The sequence below is a fragment of the Vespa velutina genome, chromosome 1 (genome assembly GCF_912470025.1).
Source record: "Vespa velutina chromosome 1, iVesVel2.1, whole genome shotgun sequence".
Classification (NCBI taxonomy): domain Eukaryota; kingdom Metazoa; phylum Arthropoda; class Insecta; order Hymenoptera; family Vespidae; genus Vespa; species Vespa velutina.
Window position 1 is genome coordinate 7,235,112 of NC_062188.1, and position 15,007 is coordinate 7,250,118.

At 36.8% G+C, this 15,007-nt stretch overlaps 1 protein-coding gene across 1 annotated transcript in view; it reads right to left on the reverse strand.

The window, feature by feature from the left end:
- Nucleotides 1-12,338, reverse strand: part of LOC124951326 (ly6/PLAUR domain-containing protein 6B-like) — an 87,354-nt gene extending 75,016 nt beyond the window's left edge. The window contains exon 1 of the mRNA XM_047499652.1: nt 12,176-12,338. The gene's annotated coding sequence lies outside the window, so the exon portion shown is untranslated. The remainder of the gene's footprint in view (nt 1-12,175) is intronic.
- Nucleotides 12,339-15,007: the final 2,669 nt, after the last annotated feature.

Genomic DNA, 15,007 nt, shown 5'->3' on the forward strand with positions numbered 1-15,007 from the left:
TGTAGCATGGTTCACCCGGTATTATCGTGATTATGATTATTCAAATTTGTTCCTTTTGCCGTGGCCGTGGAGTCGAGAGCGGCGTTTGAGCGGCAGGGCCCATTGTTCGATTATTTGAATATCGAACGTACGTGGACGGACGGGAATCGATTCGTGGGGCCTAATGGGGATTACACGGCCAATCAGCCTTTGGGAAGGTCCGCTCTCCCTCTTTCTCTCTCTCTCTCTCTCTCTCTCTCTCTCTCTCTCTCTCTCTCTCTCTCTTTCCTTCTCCTTTCTTATCTCCCTCTCAACTTCGTATACGAGCTTTGGTATTCAAAGATACATATATATATATATACTTGCATACATACATACATACAAACATACATACAACATATATACATACATACATAAATACACATATATACATATACATATATATTACATATATATATATATATATATATATATATATATATATGTATATGTACGTGCCGAAGCCAATAATGATTCATCGATAAACGTCTTTTCCCAAAGCCGATCGAAGAAATTTCAAAGAGCTCTCGAACATTTTTTTCTATCGCCAGATTTCTCATCAACGTCGTCGTTCTAACGACGTTGAATTTTTCTACATCGAACACTACGTTCGATGGAAAATCGTAAAGTGGTTTAGCTAAGGATGTTACTACTATGAGAAATTACTATTTCTTTCTCACTCTCTCTCTCTTTCTTTCTCCTTCTCTCTCTCTCTCTCTCTCTCCTTCTCTCCTTCTCTCTTTCATTCTAGCGAAGAAAAAGAGACGTTCAGTCGAAAGCACCTGACCGTGATGGATTATGTCGTGTCTCCGACGTCCTTAAACGTTTCATCCTCCACACACATACATGCGCACAAACACACACATACACACACATATGTATAGATATGTATAGACCATCGCCACCATCTCCTTCTCCTCCTCCTCCTACTCTTCCACCTTCTTCCTTTCTCTTCGTTCGACGAAACTCTTCTCTCCTCATAACGTTATTCAAAAATTTATCTTGACGTTCTACGAGTGTGCGAGAAATCGTTAGGATCGATAAATGCGTTTCTTCGTTGAATGCCTCGTTATCGGCCTTGAAACAATGAAGAGAAAGAGAAAGAGAGAAAGAGAGAGAAAGAGAGAGAGAGAGAGAGAGAGAGAGAGAGAGAGAAAGAGATAGGGAAAGAGATGGAGAGAGAAGGAGATAGGAAGAGAGAGATAGAAACATTATAAATAGCATCAAAGAGGAGAAGAAGAGAAAAAGAGTAAGAGGTAAGAAAGCAGTAGTATGTAATAGTAGTAGTAGTAGTAGTAGTAGTAGTAGTAGTAGTAGTAGTAGTAGTAGTAGTAGTAGTAGTAGTAGTAGTAGTAGTAGTATTAGTGGTAGTAGTAGTAGCTCGCAATTACTGGTCAATCAATGCATATTCATATTCGAAGGAGTCGTTCCAAGAATACAAAAACCCTTAGTATCTTTCTTCTTCTTTTTCTCATTCGGCACACCATCACCATCACCATCACCATCACCATCACCATCACCATCATTACCATCGTCTTCGTCTTCGTCTTCGTTGTAGTCGTCGTCGTCGTCGTCATCATCGTCGTCGTCGTCATCGTCGTCGTGGTAGCCTTGGAACGGATAAAGCTGATTCTACCCACGCACATACGCGTGTTTCAAAAAGGTTAGGTGCGGGAAGAAGAAGGATCAGAAATCGACGAACGAATCAAGAAACGTAGCGGAAGGTTTTCATAATGTCTTAGCGGAAAGAGAGTAAAATGATCAAAGATGAAATTAATATGCGGAGAGAAGAAGCTTTGGTAAGTTTGACGAATATGGAGAACGTTTAGTCGTTTATTTCTTATTCGTTTCTTCTCTCTCTCTCTCTCTCTCTCTCTCTCTCTCTCTTTCTTCCTTTTTTTTCTTTCTTTATTTCTTTATCTCTTTATTTCTTTCTTGTTCTGACTATCTCTCATATTTCCATTCTTAATTATGCTTCTCTTTACCGGTCGTTACGATCGTTCTCGTATTTTTCAAAAGGATTTACAAGCCACCCCGACCAGTTCTCGCCCGACAGAAATCGATCCGAAAATTTGCAATCGCCAGTCGTTATTACTCTTGCAGTCTTCTTACATACGCCCATCGTCGACGCGTGTCGACGACTCTTCTCGGAAGTTCGTGGACAGGGAGATAATCGTACCGGCGTGTCGGCGAAGTCTTTACGGTCTGGGCAATTAGAAAAAGTGTGAGAGTATCGATGAATCTTCTTCAAAGGGGTGAGATGAAAGAGAATGATAGAAGAAAAGGGAAAAAAAGAGAAAGAACGAGGATGGAGATAGATAGATAGATAGATAGACATATAGATAGAAAGAAAGAGAAAGAAAGAGAGAGAGAGAGAGAGAGAGAGAGATCACCGAGGTAACATTTGGAATTTAACGCGAGGAGACGGAAAGGAGGGGGGTGGAAAGAGGGTGGAAAGAGAAGAGATGGAAACGAGAGATCCATCGACTCTGGACCGGTCCATGCCCGTGTCAGGCTCCGAGGCATCCTTTAAAATTGGAATAATAATGTTCTTTCATCTCTCTGAACTCGAAATGATGACTCGACGGCTTTCAATATTGTGGGAACAAAAATCGGTTAGGAAGAAGAGGTCGGCCGGTTTCTCCACCTCCTTCCCTTCTTCTTCTTCTTCTTCTTCTTCTTCTTCTTCTTCTTCTTCTTCATCTTCTTCTTCTTCTTCATCTTCTTCTTCGTCTTCGTCGTCTTCTTCTTCTTCTTCTTCTTCTTCGTTTTCTTCATCTTTTTCTTTTATCCACGAACGAAGGAATGACTGAGAGACAGATAGCACGTACAAAAGAAGAATGGCAGACGTGTAGATTAACGGCAAAACTCGAGCGTTACTCACGAAAAAAAGAAATGAAGAAACGAAAAGAGAAAAAGAAAAAGAGAATGAGAGAGAGAAAGAGAGAGAGAGAGAGAGAGAGAGACGGAAAGACAGACAGAGATAATTTTTAATCGATAGTTTCATAGATGTCTTCGTTAATATCTCTTAACTACGTTAATATTATGTCGTATATGTATATATATATATATATGTGTGTGTGTGTGTGTGTGCGTGAACGCGACTGGCGTAAGAAAGAGTAGGAAAAAAAAATGAAGCCAGTCATCCCACGGAACATTAGATTGAGCTTGATTACGAGTAATTATTCTTACTGGTTGGTGCTTTCGTACATCCTCGTAACGTCTTCTAAGCGAAGTCGGCGATCATCTTTGATCGTTCGGAAACTCGATCGCGAGATGCGTATCGTCGGCTGACACGCTACGAAACTTATATGTAAGAGAATAAGAAGTCCATTGCAATCGCGTATTACGTTCTTCAATTCTTTCGTTCTTCCGTGCGAAAGATATCCGATCGAATTTTATTTTTAACGGGGGAACTTTTTTTTTCTTCTGTTTTTTGTTTTTTTTTTTTTGTTTTTTTTTTTTTCTTTTTTCTTTTTTCTTATTCTCTCCCTCCCTCTTTATTCGTTTCATCTGTTCTTCTTTTCTTTTTTCATTCTTCGCCTTTACTACGTGTCAGTTGTTGTGCATTTTTAGTTAAGATCGAATAAATCGATAAATGAATCGACAAATTAAACGACGGATGAATAAGACGTTTAAATGTAAACGTTCTTTCGTTCCTTTCGCGCGAACGATCTTGAACGAATTTTATCTTTGATAAAACTTATGTACCTTTCTTTTTCTATTTTTCTTTATTTTGATTCTTTCGATCGATCATTTGGAACTTTCATTTGTAATATTTAACAAAATCGATAGATACGAATAAGACGAGGAGAAAAGAAATTTCTTATTTCTTTTCTCGTTTGATAGATCGATCAAGTTTCTTTTTGAGTTAGGTTTAATTTCTCTCTCTCTCTCTCTCTCTCTCTCTCTCTCTCTCTTTCTCTCTATCTCACGTTCATAAATTGTTTCATACTTTCATATTAATATTTAATAAATAAATTTTATTTGATGAATTTGAGGTATATATTTTTCTTCTTGGTTTTTTTCCAATGTTTTTTTTTTTCTTTTTTTTTTTTTTTGTAAATAATGATACACAATGCGCACAAGCACACATAAGTCATTCCAACCTGTATCATAATTTTTAACATATCGCTTCGAAAACGGAGAGATATACCTACAAAAAGAAACAAATTTTTGTATCCGTCTCAAAGTACATAGAAAAGAAGAAGAGAAAAAGAAAAAAAAAAAGAAATGGTAGAATCGTCTCTCGGTCGACGTTCTTCCTCGATCCTTCGTGTCCTCGGGCGACGTCGGATGAATAACGAACTCCTTTTCCACGCCTCCAAAATGTTGGTGATTAGCCGTGAAATATCGATTTTTGGATAGCGAACGAATTAGCGAGAATGAACGTCGTACTAGTCGTCGTCGTCATCGTCGTCGTCGTCGTCGTCGTCGTCGTCAATGTCAACATTATCGTCGTTTACTCTTTTTCTTATTTTCCTTTATTTCTTTTCACTTTTTTTCTTTCTTTTTTCTATACATTCACCAAGCTACAGCAAATCATATATAAATTTCAACAGGAGACATATATATATATATATATTTACCAATTGTCCCCAATTTTCCCACAATTTTCTTTCGTAATGAATTTGTCCTTTCAACGTGAACAATATGAATTTTCTTTTCAACAAGAAGAACAACGTCGAACGTTAAAAGAGAAAAGAGTAGGAAGGAGATAAACCCCATGGATCTCCAAATCCTCTCTCTCTCTCTCTCTCTCTCTCTTGTATGGGAGTGGCCCGGTCGTTCTCTCGTTTGGATGGTCAGCTAGCCGAAAAACGGCGCGGCGAGAAAGCGATTTGAGAACCAGTCGAACAATTAAACGTCGCGAAAGGAGCAAAACGGGAGTAGAAGTCGAACTCGAAGGGAGGAAGATGAAAAAGGAGGAGGAAGAAAAGAAGAAGGAGGAGAAGGAGAAGAAGAAGAAGAAGAAAAAGAAGAAGGTGGAGAGGGTGGATCGGTGAGAGGGATAAATAAGGAGAGAAATAACATAGAGAGAGAAACCGAAAGAAAGAGAGTGAGAGAGAGAGAGAGAAAAAGAGACATGGAAAGATAGAGAGAGACAGAGAGAGAGAGAGAGAGAGAGAGAGAGAGAGAAAGAGAAATTCTGAAGGAGAAAGAAAAGGAGAAGGGTTTCGAAACGTGGAGGGAGAAAGAATGAAAGAGATAGAGATAGATATAGAGAGAGAGAAAGAGAAAGAGATGGAAAAAAAGGATGAAAATCGCGGTTGTAAAATCCACGCGGGTTGCACCAAACGCAATTAACCGCTAAACCCGAATCCCCATAGGGGCCCGCTGCGGATGGCAAGAGGCAAGTATATAGAAGGCGCGGAACGCGTGGAGGAGAGTCGATGGAAGAAGAGACAGAGAAAGTCGACGAGCCGAGGGAAAAAGAAGGAGATAGGGTGGAGGGAGGTGGGATGGGGTGTGGGGTGGGGTAGGGTAGGGTGGGATGAGTGGTGAGGTGAGGAGGTGGAGGAGGAGAAAGAAGAAAAGAAGAAAGCGAGGGAGAAAGAGAGAGAAGAGTCTGGACCTCGACGACTGCTTTCGGTTTGGCCAGCCCTGCCAGCCCTTAGGGCTCCAGACGGAACGCTTTTAAAATTTATTGACAATCATAAATTTCGAAAATAAAACCTTATATTCGTGCGCTCGAGAAAGAGCGAACGCGAGAGAAAGAAAAAGAGAAAGAGAGAGAGAAAGAAAGAAGGAGAGAGAAAGAGAGAGAGAGAGAAAGAAAGAAAGAAAGAAAGAGAGAGAAAGAGAGAGAGAAAGAGCATCAGCACAAAGGCGCAAAGGCGAGCGCGTCCAAGGGCCGTTTTGCACGAGAGTAAGGAGATTGTGCGACTCTCGCGATGAGGAGAAGTAGAAGAAGAAGAAGAAGAAGAAGAAGAAGAAGAGAAGTAGAAAGAGATGAGAGAACGCGTGTATATGTGCATTCGCGCTCACGCACCTTTAGAAATGGTTTCTACGCGCAACGACGACGAAACTGAAGTTCTTTTCTTTCTCTTCTCCTCTTTTACCGTTCTCGTTCGATTACTACTGCTACTACTACTACTACTACTACTAATATTACTACTACTACTAACACTACTACTACTCCCTCACTACTACTGGCCAAAAATCTCTTTTGGCATCCCTTTCTTTTTTCGAATTGCTCCTTTTTTCGGGGTTGCTCGAGACGAAAGAACTCCTTTCCTTTTTTTGTCCTCTTTCTTTTTAACCGATTTTCAAAAATTTCCTTGTTTCTCTTTTTCTCGTTTTTCTCTCTCTCTCTCTCTCTCTCTCTTTCTCTCTCTATCTATCTATCTATTTATCTATCTATCTATCTCTGTCACTGCTTTAATTTTTAAAACGAATTTGTACCCCTTTGAAAAGAAAAGAAAAGAGTATCGATCATTATATCTCGATCGTCCTGACAATTTTCATTTTCTTTTCGCAGAAGGTCAAATGATAATTTTAATCATTTTTTTATTTCGATCGTAAAACTTGGATCGTTTTGATAATTCTACTTGAGGAATTTTCAAACGTTAAATAAAGAACATGGGTAACATTTGTCGGCGAAAGCATTAATATTGACAGAAAAGATCTATTGTCGCGTCCGTCGTTGACATATCGCGTATTGTTATTTGCTTCGATCTTTTTTTTCTTTTTCTTTTTTTTTTTTTTTTTTTTTTTCAAAAACAAATCGAATTCCAGCTCGGTTGAGCTTACAAACAGACGCCGCTTGCTTGCCGCCGCCAACGCCGCCGCACATACGCGTCTAACGAAGCGAAGATCGACGGAACCGCCGACGATGGCAAGAAGGAGGGGAAGTTTATTATGCTAGCTAAACGAATTACGATCGAAATGACTCGTACCGTAGTCAAGCGACTAATCGATTAGCTTTGCAAGCAAGGCGATATGAATCGTGAGGAATCGAAATTTCGATTTACTTGCAATCAAATATTTATCTAACGTCTACGACTTATTTATCTCGAAAAAAGTGCAACGAATTGTTTTATACAAGATATTAAAGAATAATTTTTATTTGTTTTTTTTTTTTTTTTTTTTTAATGAACAACGAAATTAAATCAAATCTTCGACGGTCCTAGTTTTGTTTACAATTTTATTTTAAGTTATATAATTTTGTAAAAATTATATAATTTAAAAAAAAACACTCGTTCCGTTATAATTATTATATTATGCCGTTTATAAATTTATATTTCGAAAAATATGAAAAAGTTTAAATACGAAATAACGATTATGTATATATATATATATATATATATATATATAAGTATTATATTTCAGAGTTACGTGACGTTAGTGATGATTAAAAAAAATGGAATTGAAAAATACCATGAAGTATCGATAAATCAAAAATATCCTGTTCATTATTTCTATCCATGATTATTTATTCTTAATTTTCTAATATGTATGTACATTTTTTACGCTATACATTGTTGTTATCAACCATTCACGTTCTATCATCGTACGTTAGCTTTATATCGGTGAATAGATCGTAGGACGATCAATTTGAAGAGACACGTCGACACGACTCCTTTGTTTTCCTATTCTCGTTAGTCGTGCTCGTTCGTTTCCGCGGAGTGTGCTCTACCGTTCGTGCCAGGAATTATGTTAATCCTCGAAAGGTGGTCAAGAGAAAGAAAAGGGAGTGAGAAAAAGAAAAAGACAGAGAAAGAGAGAGAGAGAGAGAGAGAGAGAGAGAGAAAGAGAGAGAGAAAGAGAGAATGTGTATATGTGTGTGTATGCATGAGAGAGAAAAAGAGAGAGAGAGAGAGTGAGAGAGAGGAGAAGGGTATAGTCGGGGAAGTGGCCGTCGTCGTAGCACGAAAGAGGGGGCGAATTCATCATCGGTCCAAGTCAGGAATTATAACGGGGCGATTCATCACAAGAGCCCACCGATCCGTCATGCCGATCCACGTGTGCAAGTCGTTTTTGAATATCCTATATCTCTATATCTCGATTAAAACGACGTAATAATATCTATGTTCCCTTTTTTTTTCCTTTTTTACCTTTTTCTTTCCTTTTCTTTCTTTTTTTTTTCTTTTTTATTCTTCTTTTCGGTTACCACCGAACGAAATATGTTAACCGGATATTAAAGAAAATTAGCTTTGAGGGTTCATCGAACATTTCTCAAATTAGCGCGTATCTTTATTTCTTTTTTTTTTTTTCCTTTTTCTTCTTCTTCTGTCTTTTTTCTTTTATTTTCTTCTCTTTATTTATTTATTTATTTAATGTAACCAATTTTGATTTATTTAATATATATATATATTTAATAAATTTTGCTAATATTATTGAATAATATAATAACAATTTCTTACTTCTTTTTAATAAATAATTTTTATTTATTAAATGTTAAAATAATATCGATAATTTACACGTAATTAGAGAATTGTAAGTATATATATAGACGTATATATACAAAGTTAACAAAATATATAGCTTGATTACGAATATTAATCTAATGTTCATTGATAATAGAAATTATCGATAGATTCATTTTCAACAGACCAAATTATATTATACTCTGCAGACAAATTATATATATGTATATATATAATCAAAAAAAAAAACAAATTGATAATTTGTTCGAACTTTAATACTTTATCATATTAATATATAATTAAAATATGATCTTTTCGAATAATTTTGTTTGAAACTTTTTATTAGCAACAATGATTATCAATTGATATAATTAAAAAAAAATTATGTTTATAATACATATAAAGATAATTTTTTAAATATATTTATTACACATAGAAATGACATATAGATATTCGATGGATATTATATAATTCATCCTATATATATATATATATATATATATATATATATATATATATATATATATATATATATATATGTATACAATTCAACAGAATATAAAAAAAGAAAACGGAAAAGAAATTACGACGAACATTTTTAACGATAATATAAAGTAAGATGAGAAAGATGACGAGATCAATAATTCGGATCGTTTTGTTCTGGTCGTCATCGCATTGGACGGGGTCGGTCGGTCGGTCGGTGGCCGATTAAAATGAACGACGTTATTCCTCCGAAGGAAAGGAATACGTGCACGCATAACGTAGATACTTACTTACATACGACGTACATACATACGTATCAGAAGCGAGTGCAGGCGCGCGTAAGTGCGCCTACCAGGAAACGGAAGTGACGTCAGCTCGCAACGGCTCGCAACGCAGTCCGCCACGGCATGCGTATTTATTCGTTCTTCGTTTATTGGGAATCGTTTGTTTGTGTGCGTCTCCTACAGCGAGAGACTCCACTTCCCATTCATAAGCTCGCAACTTCTCTCTCTCTCTCTCTCTCTCTCTCTCTTTCTCTCTTTCTCTCTCTCTCGCTCTCGCTCTCTACCTCCATCCCTCTCTCTTTCTCTCTATTTATCTCTACCTATCTATCTTTCTCTCTCACTGTATTTATATATATGAATGTACGTATATGCAAGGAAGGGGAGGGGGAGAGAGAGAGAAAGAGAGAAAGAGAGAGAGAGAGAGAGAGAGAGAGAGAGAGACTTGAGTTCTATCGCAACTTTCGCTGTCGATGACTCGTCTCACTCATCTCTCCTTCAAATTTCGTTCTCGTATGAAGAAAGAAGACGTAAGTAAATCCTCCGTCGAATTTGTAAACTATTTTTCAAGGAGCGAACACACACACCATATATATATATATATCTTTTTCTTTTTCCGTTTCTCTCTCTTTCTCTCTCTCTCTCTCTCTCTCTCTCGATGGTTTATATTTCGTTGAAATAAAAAGAACTTTCGAGGTTACTTACTCGGAAACTTATCGGGCGAGATATTACGAGGAAAGAGAACTGGCATTAGGGTTTCTTTCTCTCTCTCTCTCTCTCTCTCTCTCTCTGTCTTTCTCTTTCTCTCCATTTATCTTTCTTTCTTTATCGTCGCAAAGAAAGAAAAGAAAAAAAATAAAAATAAAAGTGAAAAAAGGTAGAAAATAAAAATGAATAACGTACCCGTTCGACGTTCCCGGGATAAAGAGATTATTCCTGTCGAAGGACAATAGGAAGGATAAAAGGTGCGATAAGGGGTAAGAGATGGAGGACTTTCATTCGGGATGGTAAGAAGAAGAAGAAACTCTCGTCGAAGGCAATTCGATCTGTACGATCTACGAATACGTGGAATCGACCGAGTCTTCGAACGAACGAACGAACGAACGAACGAACGAACGAAACTTCTTTTTCTTTACTCTTTCTCTCCTCTCCTCTCCTCTCCTCTCCTCTCTTCTCCTCTTCTTTCCTTTCCTTTCCTTTCCTTTTCTCTCTTATCCACTCCTTCTCTTACTCGAAGTCACAACGCGCGTGCGAGAGTAGTCGGATAACGTTTCGAATTAAGCGAAGCCCATTCACGGAACGTACGTGCTTTTCTGCGCACGCGAAGACACGTTGAAAATGTTAGAGGAATCAGAAACACGAAGAAATATTATCGGATAAAATCGATATTAATTGATTCGTATTAATATATAGTTAAATATCATTCAAATATATGAATATAGAAGAGGTACTTGTATTATTTTCCTTTTCTCAAATAAAAATTGTCAATTATCGTTATATAGTCATAAAATTCCTCGGCAAAATTATTCGTACAATTTTTTTACCTACGTTTTTGTCAAAAGCGTGAATTTTCTAAATGTTAATTTGTTCGTTTTTTGAAAAGTTTTCATGATTTTCCTTTTATATTGTCGACGCTTGGAAAAAAATTTAGATTAAGCAAATTATGAAAAACTTTAAGTAAACAATTAACTTCTAATAATTATAACGTGAAAATATAAATTATATATTCAACTTCCAACAATTAAATATATAAAGTTTAATATATAAATATTACAGTAACGAATTCTCCTGTTCTCTATTTGATCATTTTGCGAAAGATTTGTTTAAGACATATTTTTTTTTTTTACATCAAAACGTGTTTAAAGAGTCAACGTAAAGCAAGAAAGAACATTTTTATTTTAGTTATCATTGTATACGTAAAGGTATATCTATATTTATCATCGCGTCTCATTGGATCACGTACATATTGAAGATAAATAATTTTGATTAGTCCTAAAGGGGGAGTATTTGCGAATCGATGTAAACAAAAATATATTGAATATGCATGCGGGGAGGGTGTATGTCAAACACGAAGGCACCATTTATTTCCTTCGTCTATCGGCCGGTGGCCCTTATATCAGCCACCTTCTCCACCTTCTCTAATTGACCACGATTCGCGATCGCGCACCCCCCATGAACGAGAGAGAGAGAGAGAAAGAGAGAGTGAGAGAGAAGGGAAAGGGGTAGGGCGGGCGCGATTTTTGAAATTTCAAATCCGGATTTGCGTTGCAGATGCAGCAGCCGGGACCCAGGGCAATGTCGCGGCCGCGGAGTATAATGTTTTCCTCTCAATTAAGCCTTAATTAAGTTAAAATTAACATCGTGGATTTCTCCCTTCCCCTCGGCCTTCCGCGGAGCACCCACCTCGATTTCTCTCCAGCTTTGGGTGGCCTGCACCAAGTACAGCCATTCTCAAAACGTTTCTTATTATCGATCGCTAAACTACGATCCTTTCGATCTATGAGACTCTTAACGTTTTCATTTAAATCAACGTGTATATATACACACACATACCTATACATACATATATATATGCATATATATATATATATATATATATATATATAAATTTAAATTTGAATATTATATCACAAAAATATTATTTATCGTTTACGATAGATAAATTTAACATATTTCGAATCATGTTAAATAGAATGAATAAATTTTTACATAATAAGAGAATATATTTTAATACGTAATCTATCCAATTATTATTTAAAAATAAAAGATATTTCGATAAATCTTGAAAAAATAAATCAACGAATGAAATATAACGTATAAAATCTAATCGTATCAAATCGAAATTAATTAAAATAAAATCGATATCGTAACGATGATACTCTTAACGTGACGTTAAACTCGATCGACTTTTGCAAGAGAATGTACGAGCTGGTGGCTAGCACCACCGCGAAGGTGTCCACCACCACCACCGCATATGTGTGGTATGGGTTATACTGGGAATCGAAAGCCTTCAGATAAACCAACCTTCATTAGGGCGAGGATGATCAGACAACGCGATGGCCAACGTTGCTGCTTCTTCCACGGCTTCTGCCGTTGCTGCTGTTGCTGCCGTTGCTGCTGCTGCTCCTGCTGCTGCTGCTGCTGATGCTGCTGCTGCTGCTGCTGCTGCTGATGCTGCTGCCGTAGTCGATGCTGATGGCTGGTGCTTCTGGTGGTGCACGGGCGCCTTACTACGACACGTACCTATAAGACGCGAAGGATGGACAAGCAAGAGAGAGAGAGAGAGAGAGAGAGAGAGAGAGAGGAAGAGACACGTTCCCCGTGTGTGTCCCATAAGTGCCTCCTATGTTCGCTTCTTAACCATCGTGAGTCCCTTGTCGAGTGAGGATTATTCTAAAGGGACGCATTAGAGGGAGAGAGAGAGAGAGAGAGAGAGAGAGAGAGAGAGAAAGAGAGAAAAAAACAAGTCGGATTAGAAAGACAATTCCAAGAGAAGATCGGCTACTGGAATCGAAGAAGAAGTTAGTAGGTAGGATTTATTTACTTCTATGGTATGGCCGATAATTAAAAATATTTATTAGAAGCCACGTAAAGACCTTAGTAGAAATAAAACGAAAAGGAGACGAAAAAAAAAAAAAGAGAAAAGAAAAAATACATGCATTTAATAGTACTTTCGATTTATTGAAACCGTCGAGGTTAAACCGCCGATTCTCATACGTAGAAACCATATAAGAAAGATCAATCCGCCATTTACGTGCTAATAAAGCTAACACGTAGGAAGATTAGATAATTGAAAAGTAACATCTTACCTAACGTATTTCTATATCTATATTCTTATGGTCTTCCTCATTCATTAACTAATGTTTTATCGCAATTTCCAAAACCGCAAAAGATAGGTATTAAGCCTTGCTATAAAATATTAACCAAATGAAGAAACACTCGTGTAGGTGGGATATGCGTAAGATGATGCGATTTCGCGTTAGAGAGATTAAGAAACTTAGAAGCTATAGAATTAAGAAACTTATGTACTTATGAAATTCACAGAGAGAGAAAGAGTGAGAGAGAGAGAGAAAGAGAGAGAGAGAAAGAAAGATATTGAATTATGTTCAAACAGTGTAACTAAAACTAAAGAGAAAAAGAAAGACAGATATATCGAATTATATTCAAACAGTGTAACTAAAACTAAAGAGAAAGAGAAAGAGAAAGAGAGAGAGAGAGAGAGAGAGAGAGAGAGAGATCAAATTATGTTCAAACAGTGTAACTAAAACTAGAGAGAGAGAGAGAGAGAGAGAGAAACGATGCGTAACGAGACAACGCAGAAAGACAATTTTCCCGATTACAATGTCCGATAGTTCGAATAGGGATTTCCAGGACGATTAGGTTCGTTAGAGAGGATAGGCAATTTCCTTTAGAGAAGAAGTCAGCGCGTCGGTTCGAGGGAGACTCAGCGGCGGTTGCGCTCGTTCGTTTCTGCTTCTCTCCTATCGAAACGACTTTTAGCGGCGGTATTTCTTTTTTTTTTTTTTTTTTTTTTTTTTATTCGATGCGCGAGCCACGGTAATTCTATTGTTTTCACGGACTATTAAGTTTCCGGTAATGATCGACTTCCGGTCTCTTACGAGACTCAAACCAAACCAAACCAAAGAAGAAGAAGGAGCAGGAGGAAGAAGAAGAGGAAGAGGAGGAGGAGGAGGTGAAGAAGTCGCGGTAAAAGAAATAGAGGAAAAGAAAGAAGAAGAAGAGGAGGAGGTGGAGGAGGTGAAGGAGGAAGAAGAAGATAAAGAGAGAAGGAACGAATACGGCTCCACGAACGAGCGAACTCCCTCGAATGCAGGAAAAGGCGCGCCCCAAGCCTAATTCGGGCTTTAAAAGATTAAGGCGAGGCACCGACGACGACGACGACGACGACGACGACGACGACGACGACGACAACGAAGACGACGAAGACTTCTTCGACCTCCATTTCCATCGCGACCTCCTCCATCTCCTCATCATCATCGTCATCATTGTCATAGTCGTCATCATCATCTTCCTCCTCTTCCTCCTCCGCCTCCTCCTCCTCACCTTCTTTCTTCTCTTTATTCTTCTCGTTTTGTATATTAACGAGAAACCTTTCATCATTTTCTCGAGTAGCTCTTTTATATTGTATTATATTATTATAATTTTCTTTCTCACGTTTTAAACTCTTTCGTATGAATTACAAGATTACCCATCGTTTCAATCAGATTTGAAAAAAACAATTAGGATGAATGCCTTCTTGATGATTATAAAATCATATTCGATTTCGATCGAGTCGATTTAAAGAAAAGAAAGAAGGAAAGGAAGAAAAGAAAAGGACAAATCGATATATCTTCTAATATTATCTCTATCCAATCGAGATGTATTATTAAATTTTTAATATTATAAAAATATATTATGAATAATATTATAAATAAAGTCATAATTTTTTTTTTTTTTTTTTTTTTTTTTTTTTTTTTTTTTTTTTAATGAATACATAATATTATAATTAATATTATAATAATTGATAATTATATCAATATTATCAATGTGAAGAAGAAAAAGAAATTATTCTTCAAAATACAAATATCATTTTATATTTTTTCGAAAAAGATTGACTCGATGCGAAGAAGAAAAAGAACTCACATATACGATGATCTTTTTAATTTTATAAAAAAAAAAAAAAAAAAAAAAAAAAAAAAAGAAAGAAGAAGAAAATATCTATTACATTATTTTTGTTATAATTGATATAAATATTATCGGCGAATAAGAAAACATAAATGTATTCATTAAAATCATTCGATGAGGAACATATTGTTCAACGTGATCGTAAGATGAATCGTTGGGGGAAAAAAAAAA